At 34.5% G+C, this 16,451-nt stretch overlaps 1 protein-coding gene across 1 annotated transcript in view; it reads left to right on the top strand.

Moving 5' to 3' along the window:
- Positions 1-279: 279 nt before the first annotated feature.
- Positions 280-16,451, top strand: part of LOC136848168 (RAD52 motif-containing protein 1-like) — a 74,524-nt gene continuing 58,352 nt past the window's right edge. The window contains exon 1 of the mRNA XM_067120474.1: positions 280-486. The gene's annotated coding sequence lies outside the window, so the exon portion shown is untranslated. The remainder of the gene's footprint in view (positions 487-16,451) is intronic.

The following is a 16,451-nucleotide window of genomic DNA, read 5'->3' as shown; positions in this document are numbered from 1 at the left end:
AAAATATCAAAATAATCAAGTAAATATATATCTATGTATCTCGATATTTTGAATTCGTCATAGTCATATCACAGATGTACCATGAAAACTAGTATACATATAATATTTTATATTTCTTGACATATTTTTACTGCGTATTTTCGGAAATATGAAATTATATAAGTACGTAACAGTTCCAAACAGAGAGTCAAGTTTTACCAATAAACCGTCCCACGGGCTACGGTCCCGATTTGTGTGTGGTAACTGTGGTTCTGGTGCTGTCACGGTGTGTTAGTTAGTGCTTTGTGATGCATTTCCTTTTCGGATTTTCTTACCGTGTAGTGCATCCACGCAATTCCATTGCCATAAGTAAAAGAAGCACCGCCCTAATGAGAGAGAAAATTGAACGATTGCGTCTCGTAATTTTGTTACAAGAGAGGGACGAAGCAAACGGGAATTGTCAAGCCTCCATGGGATTAGCAACAACACCAGAACGCCCACATCTAAGTATGGGGTTTGTTTTCCTGTATTAGTGATATTCTAATCAGTGATTACTACTTTTCATAATATTATAATAATTGTATAAGACCGCAAAGCTTGATTTTACTGCAGTGAGTTGTCGTCTGACTCGTGACTTGTGTAGGCGTGGTTGTTCAGCGTTTGTTTACTTTATCCTCGCAGTTGTTTGTTTATTTGCCTCTCCAGTATCTGAGCCTCTCCAATATCTGAACGGAAAACATGTACAGCTGTAACGTAAATAGGCTATGTAGAAAAATTATATTTATACCAAATATTTTTATAGGTTATGAAAAAAACTTCAGGGTGAGCATAAAACGATGGGAACGAAACCTTTTCTAGAATACCATGTCCTGGCCTAACCTCATTAGGGCATTTATTTTTGTAATTTATATTATGAAAAAATTTCGCACTGATAGCATATAGCCTAATATTTTTTATAGGTAGCACATACTATTTTTTATAGGTTATGGAGAAAACATTATATTGATAGCTTATATTAATGAATTTTTATGTTATAAAAAACTTTGCACTGATAAAAACTTTGCACTAATAAATATAAAATTATATATATATATATATATATATATATATATATATATATATATATATATATATATATATATATATATATGAATATTTTTTACTGTAATACAACAGTATAATATGAAGATAAAAAGGCCCATAAAACACTATTTGAACATTGCAGCCATATATTTTGAGCACTTCCTTCTGTGCCCCTGCTCACTGGTAAAATATGGGGAGATGATGTGTTACAAGAGTATATACTGTATATACCTGTACTGCCACACCTACATATGCTTTGTATTTTTATATAACTTGTAACACATCATATGTCCATATTTTACCAGAGAACATGGTCACAGAAGGGAGTGAAAACATTATCTTCATTTATATGGTTATATATAATGTATATAATAATATATATATATTATATATATACACACATATATATTTAACATATATATATATATATATATATATATATATATATATATATATATATATATATATATATATATATATATATATATATATATATATATATATATATATATATATATATAGCAAATATTTAGGTATATATATATAAATCAAAGAGAGATATATTTAAACATATTCATTTGATTATATTGTAAATATCAGGGCATATTTCTTATAAGACAAAATAGTTTTTGTGCAAAAATCAGCCTTCTAACTGTCATAGTTTCATAGTTATTGCAAAATAACCATTTTTTTTCACGATTTTCTCAAAACTTAATTTTTTAAAAAATAAAAGCTTATAACGCTAAGGAGACAACCAAATTCGATGAAACTTTTACAGAGTGTAATATAGGCTAACTATATATCTTTATTTTGTAAGTGGGAAATTATTTAATTTTTGAGTGAAACTTTTTTTTGCATATTTTTAAAAAGTTTTAAAAGTTTTATTTTTTATTTATTTAATTTTTTTGGTCAAAACCATTTATTCGACTGGGTATTTTTTAAAAATAAAGCTGGTTGCATCCTACCTCCTTGAGTCCATCACAACTCATTCATAAGAAACTTTTTTACAGTCCTGGAGCTACTTTTTTCATCCAGTTTTTTCCAGATCCTTGAGGGATCTTGGAAAAATGTTATGATTATGAACTAAAGTTTCCACTTTTTCACATTATTCTTAAAAAATTTTCAGGTCTTTATCAAAAAATTGATTTTCTTGATTTCCTCATCTATTATGATTTTATTATTATTAGTTGAAGAATTATTATTATTATTATTATTATTATTATTATTATTATTAATTATTTTTATTAAGCATTATATTATTATTGATGCTTCTGATATGTCAGTACTACAATATTATTATTATTAAAATTATTATTATTACTACAGAAAAATTATGCTGGGAGAAATAAACCCAGGATATGGAATAATGCCACAAGGGCCACTGACAACAATTTTTTCCAAAGAAGATGGCGTTCAAAGAGGCTGCAGAAGATAAAGGAACGGACAGAAATAAGAGATCAGTTATCAAGAAAAATGAAAAAACGTTAATAAATCAATAAATAAACAGATCAAAATAGAAGGTGAATTGTTACACAGGTTGCCTACTATTGCATTGTCAAAATGACTTAATGGGAAAACTCAGGGAGACTGAAAAGTCTAATAGAATCAAAAACCACTGGAACTACATATTGGTGTTAACCAGAATATCTGCTGGTATAGTCAAAGCATTCTGAGATATCAAATGTAAAAAATGCATAAAGTTATGAGTTTTTGTACAGCCCTTCAAGATTGATTTAAGAGTAAACAACCTTTTCTCTCAATATAACCAATGAGAGCCTTTTGAAACTAACCACGGCTTGGTGGGGCTAACCTATATCGGAGAAGGTGATTATGGCTCCAGCTTTAACCATAAATAAAATTTCGAATGAGGCCTGATTGTTGATTTTCTCAGTTTGATGATTGGTGAGCCTGGATGCAACATTCTTGCATCACAGCCTTCTATCCTCAGTAGTTTAAGATCTGAGGCCGGACAGGAGGTGCCATACAAATATGATTTTTTGTTTACAAAAAACTAAAAAGCAGTGGGGAGAATCTTATCACAGAACATACTGTTTGCAAGCTATCTTGAAATAAGATGTTGGATTTCTTCACTGAAGCAAATACCTAATCCAGTTAAAAACTTTTTCTTTCCAAATATAGATTTCAATCTTAGGAAAATATGTACTTTTATTTAATAAAAGTAAAGAAAGTTCTATGTTCCTGCTTGGATATGATGTAACAAAATATTTAAAAGTGAAATATTAATTAATCAACGAAAAAGAAAAAATTGAACGTATATATGTATATAATATGCAAGAAATAGATTGTATGATACCACAAGTAGCATTTACTCTTATTCAAACAAATCACCTTGAATGAATTTATAGCCTAATCATTTTTTAGTCCCATTTACACAAATCAAAATTCAATTAATCACCAGATAGTCTAATTTATGCTTTATGGCTCTGAATTCAAAAGCATGACACAAATTATACGGATTTAGAATTTACAATATCCTGGTCACTTTTTATTCCTTACCTTTAAATAATACATATATTATTCAAATTTCTATATCTGCTCATATATTATGATATATTTTCTTATGTCTCTTATCTAACATATATTATTTAAAGACTGGGCCTTGATGCTTCGCTGATCTAGTTTTAAAGAGTTACAGGCCCCAGTGCCATCACATTTTCCTTGTAGGCCCATTGTTTTCAAGATGGCTGGTACCATTCTCCTACTGAACCTCTTGGGAGGCAAGATAAGTTATTGTACCGGAAATTGTGTCAGTGATTTTTGCAGTGAGAGAGAAATCCAAGCCATCAGTAGTGAGAGAGAAATCAGAGTCAGTCTTGAGTCGAGTGTTGATCAACCACATCAGAATGCTGAGTAAATCTATATGATTGAAAGAAAATATGTCAGATCATATGTCTGCTTTTACCAGAAAGAGGAAAACTCCCAGAATCACTTAGGCTACACCAATTTCCTAGTACTGATAACTTATCTTAGCCTCAGCGATAATAAGCCGACATACGCCGTCCTGAAACTATGATATGTACCAGGAGAACGTGATGAGCACCAAATTTCAACTAAATGAAAAAGAACGAGTTTCTGTCATTTAATGAAAGATAAGAGGGTCAGGAGAAAATATCTTGAGGGATGAGCAGAATACAAAGTTTGAAAGAATCAAATTCTCTCTCGATGAGGAATAAGCCTTCTCAAGCAACAAATCTAAGCCTGCTTTCAATATACAGTATATCATAGATTTTTAAATATATAAATGTTCGTATTTAGTATAAACGATTATTAACATTGAGAAAAAATTACTATGAAATTTATTTTGCCATAATATATAGATAATACAGGTTTGAGGTGTAACTGTATATGACTAATATTCTTTAAAAAGTAAAATAAATTTTAATGATTATTAATTCAATCAAACAAAATCTATATACGTCACACATCCGGCAAGACCACTCAGTATTTAGAATCACGATTTCTAAAAACAAACATTTGAGCATAACGTCCACTAACCTGTGGTAAGTAATGAAGTGGTAATTTGTTTCCACTGTATGATAAACTCAATAATTTATATGGTATTATTCCTGTTTGGGATACATGATGAACTGGCTGAGCAAGCCAGAGATATTTGGAAACTGAATAAAAACTGTTAAACTCTCTGTTGACTCTAAGGAGTGAATTAGGTATCCTCTGGTTCTCTCTGTCTAGGTCGCAGAAAGGGTCCTGTAAAGATAGTTGCTTTGATTACAGTGCCAACAATTTTGACACAATTTTGACTCTCTCTCTCTCTCTCTCTCTCTCTCTCTCTCTCTCTCTCTCTCTCTCTCTCTCTCTCTCTCTCTCTCACCTGGTAAGATAGTTGCTTCAATTACATTGCCCAACATTTTTGACATCTTATATTTCACCCCTTCTCACCCCACCCTGCCTGTTGGGGCTGAACTTGGACTTAAAGGGCATCGGGAATGTCACTGTTCATCTCAGCACCTTTCAAAAATATGGATTAGACACTAATATCTGTCATTTTTGGTTATTTTTACATGTCACCTCTTCCCACCCCAACTCCCCTTGTGGCCAGTGATGTCTTACCCCCACAGTATTCTTTTCCAGATAGCAAGACATGTGTATACCGAAACGAGGTGTGATAAACCCGTAGAGTTATATAGTTACTAAGTCTACGGGCAGAACCAGCCCCGTTTCAGGGAAGCCCTTCCCACCCCCACCCCCTTTGGTGGCCTTTGGTGCTAGTGGTCTTACCCCCACAGTATTCTTTTCGAGATAGTAAGTCATATGTATACCAAAAGTTTGAATGAAATTCCTCACATGCATTTCACACACACACACACACATGCATCCATTTTTATATATATAGATTCGAAACTACCAGCATTCGTGAAATAGCTAAAAGTAAATGGTGGGCTGGTGATACCTCAGGACAATTTATAACCATCTCTTGATTTATCGAAGAAATTCTCGACCGTGATGTTTTAACCTGTTAACCTAAATATTCTCGTCAGGATAATACATTTTTCTCAGTTTTATACATATGATGCGGCATTCATAAAAATGTACAATTATTGATATGTTTATCTTCGACAAACTCCAACAGCAATAGCCTATATGTATTGACTTCACGTTAGCATACGGTCATTACTTTCTAACAAGAGGCAACATAAATTAAGCTGGAAAAACTTCTTGATGGAAAAGACAATTATGGTATCACTTACTTTGGAAAAGTTGAAAGCTCACCAGTTATGAAGAAGAAATAATATAGTCAATTGGTCAGCTCTCTGAAGTGATGGAAAATGTTGAAGTTAGTAAAACAAACTTGTCATTTTAGTTATGCCTTTCATTACACGTTCACATTATACATAATGCATATACATAATAACTGCGCTAATTAGTTAAATTTAAAAGAGTGATACAGTACTGAAAAGATGTTCAAGGAATTAATTGTTTTCATTATATCAAGTTTTGCTTGAATTTTACTTAGTGTAACAGCTTTGGATGAGTTTTTCAGCAAAGAAAGTCAGCACAGCAATAATGAATGCGACAATAGTAACGAGATAAACCCCAATCATGTGTCTTGTCCTGAGGATCACTTCATCGGCCTCCTGAAAAATTACATGCGAAATTTTCAGTTATTAAATACTGACCAAAAAGGGAAATGTCCCCAGAAATATAAAAAACATGCCAGTATTTAGTTTTGGTAGTTAAACTTTCATTACAGTTTTTGATTTCACATTACAAGAAAATGTCTAAATGATCGCAGATGCAAGGAATCGACTTAAATGCTTAGTTTGAACACTAATGAACTTATTCTTGGCAGAAAGTGCTTCATTAACTCATAAGTACAAATATAAACCTGTTGTAAGATAATCAAAAAAAAAAAATACAAACTAGCAAGTTGAAGATGACAGAGCTGACTGATATAAAGAAATTATGAAACCAATGTATAACTGAATATATATTTAGTGAATTTTTCAGGGTACGAATAATATGACAGAAAACTTGGGTTGGAAGGGTTACAGAAGACTCTGTTACAGAAGGAGCTAGGAAGAGAATATGACAGAAGATTATATTAACAAACTGGATTTAACTAGAGTTTATATGACTATGGCAGTTTGCGATGTTATTTTACAGAAGGGATGGGAGTCAACTTGAGAATGTGACAGAAGTTTATTTTACAATAAACAACTAGATTTTTGTACAGAAGACTTAGCTTGAGGGCACTCATTAGTCAACTAGAGAATTTGACAGAAGACTTGGTATTACAGAAGGGCACTGGGAGTCAATGTAGAGTACAGAAACTTGGGTTACAGAAATGGGACAATTCAGAGAATTTGACAGAAGACTTTTGTTACAGAAGGGCAGAGAGTCAACGAGAGAATTTGACAGAAGACTTTGGTTACATAAAACTTGGGAGTCAACTAGAGAATGTGATTAAATTTGGTTACAGAAAGTCAAATGGAGAATTGACAGAAGACTTGAGGTTACAGAAGGGCAAGTCAACTGGAGAATGTGATAGAAGACTTGGGTTACAGAATTACTGGAAGTCAACTGGGAATGTGACAGAAGACTCGGGTTATATAAATATATAGTCAACTAGAGAATATGACAGAAGACTTGGGTTACAGAACTTATGGGAGTCAACTAGAGAATGTGACAGAAGACTTGGGTTACAGAAGGGCATAGTATATAAGAATATGACAGAAGACTTGGGTTACAGAAGGGCACTGGGAATCAACTGGAGAATTTGACAGAAGATTGGGTTACAGAAGGGCACTGGAGTCAACTGAGAATGTGACATAAGACTTGGGTTACAGAAGGGGTCAACTGAGAATTTGACAGAAGACTTGGGTTACAGAAGGGCACTGGGAGTCAACTGGAGAATGTGACAGAAGACTTGTTACAGAAAGTCAACTGGAGAATGTGACAGAAGACTTGGGTTACAGAAGGGCACTGTGAGTCAACTAGAGAATGTGACGGAAGACTTGGGTTACAGAAGGGCACTGGGAGTCAACTGGAGAATGTGACAGAAGGCTTGGGTTACAGAAGGGCACTGGAAGTCAACTAGAGAATGTGACAGAAGACTTGGGTTACAGAAGGGCACTGGGAGTCAACTGGAGAATGTGACAGAAGGCTTGGGTTACAGAAGGGCACTGGAAGTCAACTAGAGAATGTGACAGAAGACTTTGGTTACAGAAGGGCATTTGGAGTCATCTAGAGAATTTGAAAATTACAGAAGGTTTTGGGAGTCAACTAGAGAATGTGACAGAAGACTGAAGGTTACAGAAGGGGCACTGGGAGTCAACTGGAGAATGTGAAAGAATACTTGGGTTACAGAAGGGCACTGGGGGTCAAGTGGAGAATGTGACAGAAGACTTGGGTTACAGAAGGGCACTGGGAGTCAACTGGAGAATGTGACAGAAGACTTGGGTTACAGAAGGGCACTGGGAGTCAACTGGAGAATGTGACAGAAGACTTGGGTTACAGAAGGGCACTGGGAGTCAACTGGAGAATTTGACAGAAGTCTTGGGTTACATAAGGGCACTGGGAGTCAACTGGAGAATTTGACAGAAGACGTGGGTTACAGAAGGGCACTGGGAGTCAACTGGAGAATGTGACAGAAGACTTTGGTTACAGAAGGGCACAAAAGTCAACTGGAGAATTTGACAGAAGACTTGGGTTACAGAAGGGCACTCAGAGTCAACTGGAGAATTTGACAGAAGTCTTGGGTTACAGAAGGGCACTGGGAGTCAACTGGAGAATAAACAGAAGACTTGGGTTACAGAAGGGCACTGGGAGTGTTGGAGAATTTGACAGAAGTCTTTATGTTACAGAAGGGCACTGGGAGTCAACTGAATTTGACAGAAGACTTAGGTTACAGAAGGGCACTGAAGTCAACTGGAGAATGGAAAAACAGAAGACTTGGGTTACAGAAGGGCACTGGGAGTCAACTGGAGAATGTGACAGAAGATTTGGGTTACAGAAGGGCACTGGGAGTCAACTGGAGAATGTGACAGAAGACTTGGGTTACAGAAGGGCACTGGGAGTCAGCTGGAGAATGTGACAGAAGACTTGGGTTACAGAAGGGCACTGTGAGTCAACTAGAGAATGTGATAGAAGACTTGGGTTACAGAAGGGCGCTGGGAGTCAACTGGAGAATGTGACAGAAGACTTGGGTTACAGAAGGGCACTGGGAGTCAACTAGAGAATATGACAAAGACTCGGGTTACAGAAGGAAGCTAGGAGTCAGATTGCAGTTTTGTGACCGTGATTGTGTGATTTGCGCTCTGCTGCCATATTTAGGCTATTCAATAAAAAATTGTTGGCACAAATTATAACCAATTAGTAAAATGATTAAGATAGTGACCCCCAAGATTTTGTGGCGTGTTTAGTACAATCCCGTTGCGGATGACCGTAAAAGCATAAACAAAAGACTGTAAATATCATAAAGATAATGACCCCCAAGAAACATTAGTACTAGATAACGACCCCCGAACTTTGTTGGGGGTCACTACCTAGGAAAGATCCCATAGGTGTTGTCTGTGATACTGAAGTGTTTTACAGAAGACTTGATACTGGCAGAGTTTTTTACAAGCAGACAACGAAATGCCAGTGAGATTAGACGCTAATTTCTCTAATGCTGACTGAGGAATTAGAAATAGGAGGTAGAAATATGAAGGGTTGACAAGAAGGACCAAATGTAAAGGTTTCTCCCAAGTTCACTGGACCATATAGAGTTGTAGAAGTGTTAAAATTAAACAAATAGAATAATTAATGAAAGAGATCTAAAGGAAAAATAGGTCACTGGAATCATATAAAAGCAGTAAAAACAGATCCATTGTCCACCAAAGTTAAAGATAAGATATGAAAATGCTCTAGATAATGTTGTAAACAAAATATATAATCTACGAAACCGACAGAGTTAAACATGTGTATAGCCTATATGTGTATATATTGGTGTTGGACTGAAAATATCATAAATATAGCGTATTATCAAACCTATATGTAAAGAAAACAAAGTGATTACTTCATAGAATCAACATGCAGAACAAATAGAAAAGATGAAAATTTTTATAAATCAAGTCAGTCAGAATGTAACAGAAGAACTGAATTAATTGGAAAACATTCAGTTTTTAAATACATTTGCTCTAGAAAGTGAAGTGATATTGCAGGATCATAAAAATACATTCAATGCCATTTTGCTTGCCTATAAAGGTATTTTGAGCCCAACACCAATCACTCTTAAAGAATTAGAAGACATTATTAAGTTTTGCATCATGGAAAAACACTTTCAGCCACTTGTGGAAGATGTTTTCATGAACTACAATTTAATAAGTGCCAAAGTGCTTTATGATATAATTATTTTAATTGTACCTTTCATTACTAAGATCACAAACACATTAAACACTGTGTACCCATTTCCTGTGATAATTAATAACCAAATAATCATTAAAAACGGAACAATCAGGCATTTTGCACTAGAAGAACGCGCTCTGCTATTGTCATTCTTCACTGATAAACAATTTAATGAGTGTATTCTGTTAAAAGAACAGGAATATATGTGTAATTTTGATAACCTGTATAAGAATACTAATGCTTATCCCTGTATTCAAGAGATTGTGTTAAACCAAAACAAAGAAAAGGATGTATGTACCACAAACTATGATAAACCTTTTGAAGCTCTGATAATTGATCAAGAAATTTTTGCATTTTCACTAAATACTGTGGTAGCTAAAATTAAATGTCACAACATTAGTACAGAAATAAAAATTAAAAATGTTAAATCTTTTACAACATCATGTCAGTTAGTTATAGCAAACCAATTAGCCTATATTATGAACCCAATCTTTTCACAACATATAAATTCAACAAACATGTGCCATATAAAAATTACTCATATAAAATAGATGAATATAAGTTGTCTCAGTTAGAATTAAAGAAACTTGAAAATTTGAACTATGTTGATGAATATTTCTACTATAAAGAAACTGTCTCCCCAATTTTATCATTAGCAAATCTAGTGGTAATAGTAATGACTGTTATTTTGTTTATCGTAATAGTGAGAAATCTTATTATCAGAAAAATACAAGGGATATTGACAGAACTCAGAAATAACAATAATTGACATTTGATGTTAACATTATTTGTTACATGGTAATAGTTTCATATGTTTATTGTTTTGAATGTTCATTTAATATACTTATGAAATAATATACTTATAATATGATATGTTTAATATTTTAATATGATTATTTTTTAAAGAATATTTTAATGAACTTATGTCTTTTCCTCCACAATTGGAGAAACAATTTTTATTGCCAATTTAATTATTACTGTTGTATACATTTTATTGTGTTTAATTAAGCATTGAAGACAATGTTTGGGAGGTGACTGAGTTATGCAATGATAGCTAGGAGAATATTAGTTAGGAAATAGCGTAAATATAAAAGAGAGAAAAAGAATTAAGAGAGAGAACCATTTATAGACAAATGACAGACAGAGAAAGAGAGAGAGAGAATAATAGAGAAACGAGACAGAGAGAGAGAGAGTAACAGGAATTGTTGCGAGTATGAAGCCAAAACACGGGTGCCAGAATAATCTAAGCGAAACCGTTAAAAACTGCCTACCTGTCTCATCTGTGTCCTGAACTTTCAACTTTTGCCGGAACCTGAAGACTTCCAGTGACGTCATTGGTCCCAACCACGAAGGAGGGAATTAAGTCAATAAATCACACCCAAAAGGACATCTTTAGATAATCTCCAAGCAGTAAGGTCGGCTATAAGGCGGAACAGAAGCAGTGGTCTGCCTATTGGTGGGATGGACAATTGCTTTGAAGAATCTTCAAAAAGGCAAGCTTGAAGAAGAGCAGATGGAGGAGAGAGAAGATCCAAGAGCCTTAATGGAGTGAGGTTGAAAGCCTCACCAGTTGGGGTTAAGAAGAAAGGCTCATACTTCGATTCTTAGTCATACTACTTAACTTGTATAAATATTTAACTTGTATATATACAGTGTTATTTTATTAGTGTGTTGATGAAGTAAGAAAAACTGTACTGTGTCTTCCTAAAGCCTCCTGGGACTCTAACAACTAACTACAAACAAAGCTAGAAACGATAAAGCAACTATAAAGGAAATATCAAACTAATTCAAATAAAAAGAAGACGTGTTTTGTTACTATACATACATATATGCATAGGTTCTCATAATGAAACAAAAAGACCCAGTTTAAAAATCGGAGAGACCATAAAACAGGGATTCAGTGGCGGTCACCATCCAGCTACTGACCACACCCAAATTGTAACTTTGCTGATCGGAAACCAGCTGTTTTCCCCACCTTGTATTATATTAATTGCATAGAAAGCTGTCTCTTTACAACAAAATCACCATCCCAAGCAATGATTTTCCATTATCTTGGCAAACGTGTTTTTGTTACATATTTCATATTGTCTTGAATGACGATACCCATATGGAAACAAAGATATATAAATAAAGTGATTGCTGTTTCAAGTCGTGTTTTGCTTTATATTTCAATCAGTTTTCCGTTTCCTATATATATATACAATACTATATATATACATATATATATATATATATATATATATATATATATATATATATATATATATATATATATATATATATATATATAAATGTGTGTGTGTTTATCAGAATGGTGCTTTCTCCCTCTCATTCGGATCATGATTATATTAACTCACTGGTCTATCTAGATGTTATGATGAGTATGGCAGTTTGGCTGCATGTTTTTTTTTTTCAGATTGCAAAGCTTATTTCGTGCTTTTAATGTTTCTTTTTTCTGACAATCGTGCAGATATTTTTAGTATCAACAATGATAGTTGAATTTCTCATGATTTCCTCTGTTCTTCCATGTAATTTGCAAAGTTGCTTATAGTTGCTTAAAAGTGATAATCCTTTTGTAGCACCAACTTGTTTTAGTGAGAATCATCAACAAAATTTCTATCTTTTCTTCATATTTGTTCACATTTGCTGGAGAGGAGAGCGAAGTCATAACTGTCTTTGCTACAGAACTTGGCAGCGCTTAGGCCTGTTATTACACAATATGGGTATTAAGCTCTTCGTTTACATAATTAAAATGAGTTCTAATAATAACATATATGTGTGCATATATAATATACATGATGTTTCTTTAGAAAGTTCATGGTAATCAGTATGGATTTAAGGTCATTTTGGTCCAGACGCTGGGTAAAGCAGTCTTGAACTTGTGGAAGAACTGCCTATATATTATCGTGTCCTAAAACTCCTGCCTTTCATAAAAGCAAACTGAACATTTTCGTTGCAACCGACATCGTCTGGTCAGTCAGTTCTCCTTTCACTGATGCCAGTCTTGACTTCCAGTTCAACCTGATTGCCTAATTCTTTGCAAAACAGTCTATATATTAGCACTGAAGGTCCAACTGAAATTCCTTAAAATGATATCTGGATTGATCTTCACAACATGAACTAGTGTTTTCCAGTCCTAAAGTCATCATTGTTTCTGCCTTAATTACCAAACTGTGAATTCATCCATAAGGGACATAATCGCCTTCTCCAATTGCCCATATCAGCGCAGGGGGGGTTCGATTACCATGGACGTAGTTAAAACTATAAATTGTAGATAATTTAGGTGTTTATTTACATGCATGTTTACAGTAGATTCTCGTAATAAAACAAAAGAACCCTTTTAAAAATTAAGAGAGAGCATAAGACAGGGATTCAGTGGCGGTCACCCATCCAGTTACTGACCACTCCCAATGCAGCATTAACTTCGCTGAATTAAAAACAGGAGCCTGTCGTCTTAAACGCCATTTGTGTCGCAAAAGGAAGTTTATTCTATCAAATAATGTATTCATATCATATCAAACTTTGGTGTGCGGCTGTTTTTTCCAAAAGGGTACGCCTTATACCACCAGTATTTCTTTAGAAAACAAGAGAGAATTCACTCGGTTAAAAGGAGATGTCTTGGAACTTCTACATCTCTAAAGTTTGAACCCTATTCCGAGGTAACAAGGGCACCAACGCCAAAACAAATCGCCCTAAATCAGGGCATCATGGGCAACTGCCTCCCCAAAGGGTGCCCCCCAGCCATCAAATTGCCCCCTCACACCCCAAGCCCCAAGAAGTAACAAACAGCAGGTTTTCCATTATTTTTTTTGAAACTCAAATGTGAAACATCATATCTATATCTATCTATCTATCTATAAATCTATCTGTCTGTCTGTTGTCACACACAATGTTTGTTTGTCATTCTTATTTTGATTGCTCATGTGGCTTCAGAAACGACATAAAATAGCTCAAAATCAAAACCCCCTGCTGGTTGGCTCTATGTTAATATAAACCATGGATTTCATGCCATGACAACAAAAATCTGAAATGACAGAAGTGTTTTCCAAGTAGTAAATGTCCTGTAAACATTTACTACTCCCATTATTTTGCAACACATTTGTTACTCTTTATAAAATCAATTTTGAAATCCAGTTGTATTATATCAAGTGTATAGATTCCTTTGTAGAGCGGCATAACCGAGCGGTCATATCACTCTACCCGTTGGGCCAAGAAACAAAGAAATACTGATCGTATATGGCGTACCCATATACGGTCGGAATTTATGCACAGAGGCACAACAAAGTTATATAATATGAACATATTATTTGATAGAATAACCTTCCTTTTGCGACACGAATGGCGTTTTGAGATGACACGACTGCTGTTTTACGATCAGTGAAGTTAAGCTGCTTTGGGTTTGGTCAGTAACTGGATGGGTGACCGCCACCGAATCCTTGTCTTCTTCTCTCTCTCGGCTTTTCAAACGGGTTCTTTTGTTTCATTATCAGAATCTATTATATATATGTATGTAAATATACACGGAAACAGTTTATAAAATGAAGAGTAAAAAACTGACTTCTGTCATGGACTCGAATCCTGCTCATCATGGACGACTTCAGTGCAGGTGAAGGTCGATTCTCACCAAGCACGTCAGTTTTATCTTTAATTCTTTATTTTAGAAATTATTTGTGTATATACATACATATATGCAATAGGTACTCATAATGAAACAAAAGAACCCATTTTAAAAATCGGGAGAGAGCATAAAACAGGGATTCATTGGCGGTCACCCATCCAGTTACTGACCACACCCAAAGCAGCTTAACTTCGCTGATCGGAAAGCAGCTGTTTTCTCTACCCTGTACTTAATTCACCATCTCAAGCACCTTCCCATCGTCTTGATAATGAGTTTGTTTTCCTTTTCTTCATTTTGAATGACGATGACCAATGGAACAAAGCTGGCTGCTCGTGATTGCTGCTTCAAGTCGTGTTTCAATGCTTTATATTTCAATATATTATATATATATATATATATATATATATATATATATATATATATATATATATATATATATATATATATATATATATGAATGTGCGTTTATCAGTACGGTGTCTTCTCCTTCTCATTCGATATTATTATGTTAACAAATTGGTCTAACTAGACGTTATGATAGTATGGCAGTTTGGCTACAAGTCTTTAGTCTTTTTCAGATTAATTAGTTAATTTCGTCTTTTTAATGTTTCGTTTTTTCTGATAATCGCGCAAATATTTTTGTATCAACATTGATAGTTCAATTTCTCATTATTATGCTTTCATGTAATTTTCAGTTAAAGAATTCTCGTATAGCTGCTTAAAAGTGATCATCTTTTTGTAGTACCAACTTTTAAAGTATAAATTTGCATTACTGTTTTTTTTTTTTTTTAATGAAAATCATCATCAACAAAATTATCTATCTTTCCTTAATCTTTGTTCACATTTGCTGGAGAGGAGAGCGAAATCATAAGTGTCTTTGCTACAGAACTTGGCAGCGCTTAGGCCTGTTATTTATTACACAATATGTGAAAAAATGTGTTAATTGTATCTTAAGCATTTCATTTGTATTGGTAGAACCTTTATATGACCGGGATATTAAGAAGTGTTTTCCTATCCTAGAGTCATCACTGTTTCTGCCTTAATTACAAACTGTGAATTCATCCATAAGGACATAATCGCCTTCACCACTTGCCGATATCAGCGCAGGGTAGGGCTTCGATTCCCACCACAGACGTAGTTTTTATTCTTTAACTTTTTATATTATAGATAATTTAGGTGTATATTTACATGCATATATACAGTAGATCCTCGTAATAAAACAAAAGAACCCTTTTAAAAAGCGAGAGAGAGCATAAGACAGGGATTCAGTGGCGGTCACCCATCCAGTTACTGACCACACCCAATGCAGCTTAACTTCGCTGATCGCAAAACAGCAGTCGTGTCATCTTAAAACGCCATTTGTGTCGCAAAAGGAAGGTTATTCTATCAAATAATATATTCATATTATATAACTTTGGTGTGCGGCTGTGAAAAAATTCCGGTTGTATAGGGCTACGCCTTATACCACCAGTATTTCTTTTTTTTTGGGTCCGTGGGTAGAGAGATATGACCACTCGGTTATGCCGCTCTACGAAGGAAATGTCTTGGAACTTCTACTGTATCTAAAGATTAACCCTATTCCGGGTAACAAGGGCACCAACGCCAAATCAAATCGCCTCAAATTCCAATTATATTACTTCCCGCCAACATTTACTACTCCCAAAACACTTCTGCCACCAACCCATGTCTTCTCTTAATAAAATCACGCATGAAATCCACCTTGTATTATATTAATTGTATAGAAATCATTTCATCAACGATCACCATCTCAAGCACCTTGCCATCGCCTTGGCGATGCGCTTTTGTTTTTCTTTTCTTCTTGAATGACGAAGCCCAATGGAAACAAAGATGGCTGCTTGTGATCGCTGTTGCGAGTCCTCTTTGCTTTTCATTTCAATCAGTTTGC

Source organism: Macrobrachium rosenbergii, chromosome 2 (genome assembly GCF_040412425.1).
Source record: "Macrobrachium rosenbergii isolate ZJJX-2024 chromosome 2, ASM4041242v1, whole genome shotgun sequence".
In the NCBI taxonomy this organism is placed as follows: domain Eukaryota; kingdom Metazoa; phylum Arthropoda; class Malacostraca; order Decapoda; family Palaemonidae; genus Macrobrachium; species Macrobrachium rosenbergii.
Note: the sequence above shows the minus strand (reverse complement) of the source record. Positions and strands in the feature narration are given on the sequence as shown.